We start from the raw sequence: 6,712 nt of genomic DNA, 5'->3' as shown, positions 1-6,712 counted from the left end.
ACATTTGCGTCTACTTCTCAAAGACAGCAGGGAGCGCAGCTGCGGGGCGGGGGCGCCGCCAGGTTTCAGGCTGTTACAAACTCTGTGATATAAGTAAACCAATAGTGGTGCATAAAGTATTTTACAAGAGCTGAGCCGCTGGCGCCGCCCCTTTGTCATTTTTCCGCCCCGGGCGATCGCCCGTATGGCCCGTGCCTAAAACCGCTACTGACCTGAAGAATCATTCACTGAAACAGCACATGTCCTGGAAACCTTTGACTCTCAGAATGATCAGCAATCAAACAATATATAAGAAATAAGAAATGCTTACCTTTTTATCTGAAACCAGAGCACACATTATTACATTATCTGCAGAATTATTCATATCATCAGCATAGGTATGAAGAGTTAATCTGCATGTAATAGTCGTGTTTAGTTTTGGGGAAATGATCCACCGGGAAAAAGGAACCCAAACTCATCTAAAATTTCATCCTCTTTCCCTGAAACAGGAGGATTGGAGAAAAGACATCAGGTAGCCTTAAAAAATTAAATGTAATGCGTCCCGTTTACATGTACTTTAGTAAAACTGTACTCTTGAAGGAGTTTCTACAGCAACATTTCCTTGGATAGCTATGTTTATGTCCTCTGAGCCACACAGGCTAGCATTCTGAACTGACAGCTAGTAAGTTCTGGTTCAAATCCTGGTTGGCAGTAGTCTCCAACCTTTTTCAGGCTATGGATCGGTTTAATGTCAGACAGAATTTTCACAGACTGGTCTGTACGAGGTTGATGTGGGCGTGTGATTTTTTTTAAAGATTTTTCTTCATCCTCTGTAAAACATCTTCTGCTGCTTTCAACTTGTGTCGACTAGATTTCATGCAGGAGCCATAAAAATGTGATATAGATTTTTCCTTATCCCACAAAAAAGACTGCACGCCAACTTCAGCCTCATCCAACTATAAGATGTGACGAATAAACACACACAAAAAAACAACAACAAATAAACAGTCACTCAAACTGGTTTTTCCCAATATAATAAAAAACATAAATTAATTGTTTGATCAACTTTATTAACAGCATCCACATAAATTAGCACCCTTAGCTTTCAGATTGTGGTTTTGCAACCAAAAGCAGAAAGGTAAGTTCTCTCAAGCAAAACAGTTCTGCAATGTTTTCAGTCTAGAGCAGGGGGGTATTCCAGAAAGCATGTTTGAACTACCCTGACTTTAATCCTGAACTCTGGCTAAAATCTGACTCAATTACTTGTTACCAAATGAAGTAATTCATTTAACCCTTGTGCTATCTTAGATGACCCCCCCCCCCCCCCCTTCCATTGACGTGTTCTCCCTACCATGACAAAGGTGGATAAAGGTGGAAAGATTTCATGTAATCCATGGACACCAGTGAAGATCACAAATCATTGAAGAAAAAAGGTTCAGAGCTCTGTCTAGTGGGTCTAGATGACCCAACTCCCAACGGTAAAGTGCCTAGGATGGCACAAGGGTTAATGACGGCGTATGAAGATTATACGCCCATCAAAAAAGTAATACGGCTGCATCATCAGCAAAAAAATGGGTTTCTGCTTGGAGAAAAAGAACGGACAAAGTAAACGCACGAGTTTCTATCTCATTTCTATTATCATTGTGACGCATATGTAACCCTTGTGCGATCTAACAGCAGCACCAAAGTTACACCTACTTAATTGAATTAATTTGAGTGAAAGTAAAATAAATGTCTGATAACTACGTGTTATTTTTGAGCTGACTTAACTAAAAAAAAAAATCTTAACTGAAGCAAATAATTAAGTTAAATAAATCTAAAAAAAAGTTTATCTTTACAACCTCCATACGTGATCTTATCACCATCTCATGGTGGAAAAAGTATTATTTCAGCTTCTTCATCCACTAACTCATCTTCAAATGGACACGCCATGCTGCTTCACCTCTCTGAAAACAAACTAACCTTCAACTAAACCTGCTCCAGACCAGGTTATGTTCAGAGTAGGGTTGTGTATTGGCAAGAGTCTGGCGATACGATACATATCCCGATAAGCGATACGATACCTATCCCGATATTTTACAGAAACTTTGAAAGAACTCTACCTGAATTTTAATGTCTTCCATTGTAATAAAATGGTCAAATTCAGTTTATTTAATGATCACAATGTTAAGCACTGCAACTGTATCTCATATATAAGTTGCGTTTAACAAAGCAAATTCATAGTGTTTTTATTTTGGTAAGTTAAAATATAGAAAGAGAACAGTCAACATTGTCTGATTTCCACAGCAAAATATATTTCAGTATAAGAAAAAACAAAGAATGAATGTTCCTTAACCAATAAGTTTGTATTGGGGAAATAAAATGCTGTTTATTTTCAACATTTCTTAATGTAGCTTCTCCATTACTTTTAAACGGTTCAGGAGCCTGAATGGTGATTCTTTTATTGTTTATTGTTTCTTTCCAGAAACAATAAAGTGTGATGATGAGGCAGCATGACAGAACAAAGGAAAGTTGCTTTAATGTGACAAAGATGCTTTGTTTACATATCAGTCTGCTCTGCCTCTGCTGCACCTTTGCAGCCACACTTCTCACACACGGAAGTAAACTAACGCTCCTCGCCACGATGTCGGTCTTTTTTTCAGACCGTCGTACACATCCCTCTGATCCATCAGGTCGTTAAACTAAAATCCATTGCTGGGAGGTTCTGCAGAACTTTGGGCCGCTTTGCCGATAGCATTTAGCCGATGCTAAGCGCATTAGCCTATTGGCCGCTGCCGTGCTTCACTCGTATTTATCTGAGCCGCTAAAAAGCATCACAATCCTCGTTTTTATATCTTACTGCCAGCAACATGGCTCAGAGTTTCTGTTTGGTATCTATCCCAAGTAAAAACTAAGTAGTTCATGTCTCAAAACAACGAAACAAGCTGCCTCTGGCTGAGGTTTCCTGTTGTCTTGTGCAGAGCTGCTAAAAGAGGCTTCGTGTGCAGTGTTGTGAGACAGGGTCACAGTTTTCCAGCCTAAAAGTCATCTGAAAACCGCCAGACCCAGCCAAAAACCGCCCACGTGACAAGTTTGTGTGTTGTTATATTGTATAATATACAAAAATACACAGCTGTTGTTGATGTTTTTTCGTACTGGACTGATTTAGCAAAATAAAAGATTTTTCTAAATAAAAGATAGTTAAAGGAGTACAGTATAGAATATGTCTTCAGCGGACCGGCCTTCTTCCATTCTTTTTCTTAACCCTCTCTATCACTGCTATAACCTGTGTGTGGCTCTCTCATCCTTGTGCTATCGTGTCAACCTGCTGCTATGATGACCGTATTTTGCGCTCTCTGTGATGAGCGCGGGGGAAACAACTGTCAGCTGCAGAGGATGTGAACAGGTGAACAGGTAGAGGAAAAGCAGGTGGAGAGGCGGGGGAGGGGCTTTGGCTTCAAACTGTCAGAGAGATGAAAACACGGGCGTCAGATTCAGACGCAGCTCACTGCGGGAGTTGAAGCAGAGACTTTCTCTGGGATGATCTCATGAACTCAAACATGGAAACATAATTACGACACTGTGGTGGCCTCAGTGGTCCTTTATGGAGTTGTGTGCTGGGCGGGGGGCAGTGCAGGCAGAGACTTGAAGAGGCTTAACAAACTGGTTAGGAAGGCCGGCTCTGTCCTGGGCTGCACACTTGAGTCCATCGAGGAGGTGGCGGACAGGAAGATGTTAGCTAAGCTGACATCCATCATGGATAACCCCTCCCACCCCCTACACCAAACTGTAGAGGCGCTGACCAGCTCCTTCAGCACCAGACTGTTGCACCCTCAGTGTAAGAAGGAGCGCTACCGCAGGTCATTCCTCCCCACAGCCATCAGACTGTACAACACCGTGTCAAAGTGACACTCCACGGTCCCAGGGGTGTTTTTCTGTTTAGTCATTGATTCATTTACTTTTGTTGTAGTTGTTGTTTTTCAATTTTAAATTGTTTTTTATTCCTGAACAGTTGTTTGTTTTTGTTTTTGGTGTGAACTTCATTAGTTATTTCTGTATTTTGAAAAAGAAATTATAATGTTTTTTTTACAGTTTTGCAGCTGTATTTTTTTGATATTTAATATTTATTTCTTTATTTAATAAGAATCTCATTTAATTTTTGATAATAATTTTAGTATTTTTTTAATTATCTAATATAAATGTAATTTGTGATGTCCTTTATTGATGTTATATTATATAGATTATTTCTGAATGTTGTGTTGCTGCCACAGATATAAATTAAATTTCCCCATTGTGGGATTAATAAAGTCATCTATCTATCTATCTATCTATCTATCTATCTATGATTACCAAGTAGAACTCTTCAAAATACTAAACCTGATCTCTCCATGTTCTCCATGTCTACCATGCATTGCACACAGATCCCGCTCCATGCAGTCGATCAAAACATAACTTTATTAGGTAGCTCCTACCACACACGGCCGTGGTATTAGTCTTTAAAGAACACAATTTCTAAGAGGCGTTGCACACCCCCAACAACAGGTTAGATGACAGTGGCCATTAGGCGTCTCTACCTGGTGCGTTCACGGAGCTTCAGTACATAAGACTCCAACATCACAGCCTAACATAGTCCGCTATTATCTATTCACGAGGGGGAAAAAACGGCCGAACCGACCATAAAACCGCCCAAATTATGCACACCCGCCCAAAGCCATTTTTACCCGCGAATTTAGAACCAAAACCGCCCAATTGGCGGAAAACCGCCCAATCTGGCAACACTGCCCGTGTGCTCTGCTGCCAGCTAGTGGTCGTAGGGTGAAGTGGAAAACAAGAGTCAGACGCTGAAAGACGCTCAGAAATAATTAAATAAATATTGTCCTGGCAGTATTTTGAATCGATACAAGTATCGCCAAATGAACTATCGCGATATGTTGCCTAATCGATTTTTTCTAACACCCCTTGGTCAGAGCATGAGTTGCTATGGCAACTTGACATACCCTGAAACATATCTCTGTTTTTGGAACCGAAAGCTGAGGTTATCCGCTTCCTTAGCCTCAAACTTACCGTGGTAACTAGCATAACCTGCTTTCTGGTATACCCCCCAGGAGTTTCTCCAGCATACCACACTGTGGCATGGACACACCTGATCCAGGTTAACAGCTGTGAGTAGGGCAAGGATGTCTGGAAAAGATGCAGACATAGCAGTGTTGAGGTTTGATGATCCTCACCTAAAAATGCTCTGCACGATCAGGCTGCCAAAAAAAAAAAAACTCTAAATCCGTGTTATATGTAATGAAAACATATGTCAGCACATGGCTGCAATTGGTTTTACTGATTCAGTTTCATGAAAGAATTTCAAATCATTTTATTGACTGTACAGTATTTAAGTTTAAAAAAAAGCAAGAAACCTAACCTTGTGTGATATTGCATCTTCTATGACCAAATATTCATTAAATGAACTTATTGATACTGTGGTAAAGTTATTAAATTACATTCCGCTCCTGTAGCTGTCCTTTGAAATGCGTCTTGATTTTAGAAAGGTCTAAAGCTATTTCTGTGAGACTGTCGGTTTTTTTGGTGTTTCATTAAGTTCATTTAATAAAGGTTAACTTCACTGTCAAAGTAGCAAACCACCTCAGCTGTTTCTGTACCAGGCAAACGTGTTGGAGTGCAGAGCTTTTTTGGTCATGGTCAGATCATTCTGTCCGTAGAAAGGGTGGTGGGTTGAGAACCCAGTGTGACTGAAACAGAAATATTGATCGGTGAGCTCAAGCATTTTTAGAAAAATTAAAAGTTAAATCCAAACTTAACCTGAAGAAAAAAAAGGATTTTACCAAAAGAAACTACAATACCCCTATCATTAAGCATAGCTAAAACAAACGAGACAACTAATTTTAACATATAGTGGTTTTGCTTAAATGTTTTCATTTTCCTCAGGTCTGCTGTATTTGTGCAGAAAACACAGGTGAAAGCTACGGAGTAGTATTTTAATGACAATGACAACCTTTCTGCTGTGGTTGGAATAGTTTTTAACCATCATGCCTAGCTCTCACAGCACAACTGTCACAGCACAGCTGAAGACTACTGTGACACGACTTCCTGTTTCTTATTGGTACTCTGATGCATCAAACTTTAGATTTTTGCACATTCTCTGAAAACTCATTAGCAGTTACTGACGCAGCTGTGAAGCATATGTGAACAAGTCCAAAAAGCAGGAGACCCGTCAGAGCCGGCACGGACAAATTCAGGTCAAAAAGGCTGTGTGTGGGTGTGGGTGTGGGTCTGTGCGTGCATCATAATACACCGGACAAACAACGTGACCAATTTAAAAGTTCCCATAGAAGCAACAGGACGGGACTAACATAAGCCTCTTGGGAGTCATGCAGGCCTCTCTCACGTGCAGATTATGATGTACACACAGTGTTCCTGCGTGATCCACATCTGTCCAGATGGCGTCTGCTTCTTTGATGGAGAAACCAACATAGGATGATCAGGTCTTCTAAGCCAATGCTCCTTTATGGGAACATAGTCTCCCCAAACCCCCTTCAGCACCCTCCCTCACATCTGTTTCTGATTTACATCAAGGCTTTAAGCTCAGTAAAAGGGGGGCGGTGGGTAGCAATGGGAGGTAGACGTGGTGGGGGTCAACAACTTCTTAAATTTCTTACACGAAACATTTTTTTTCATTAACAAAGAAGAGATTGAGATAATGCAGTTTAGCAAGCAGATTTCTTTTTAAATCAAAGGTTCAAAG

The sequence above is a fragment of the Oryzias latipes genome, chromosome 10 (assembly GCF_002234675.1).
Source record: "Oryzias latipes chromosome 10, ASM223467v1".
Classification (NCBI taxonomy): Eukaryota; Metazoa; Chordata; class Actinopteri; order Beloniformes; family Adrianichthyidae; genus Oryzias; species Oryzias latipes.
Note: the sequence above shows the minus strand (reverse complement) of the source record.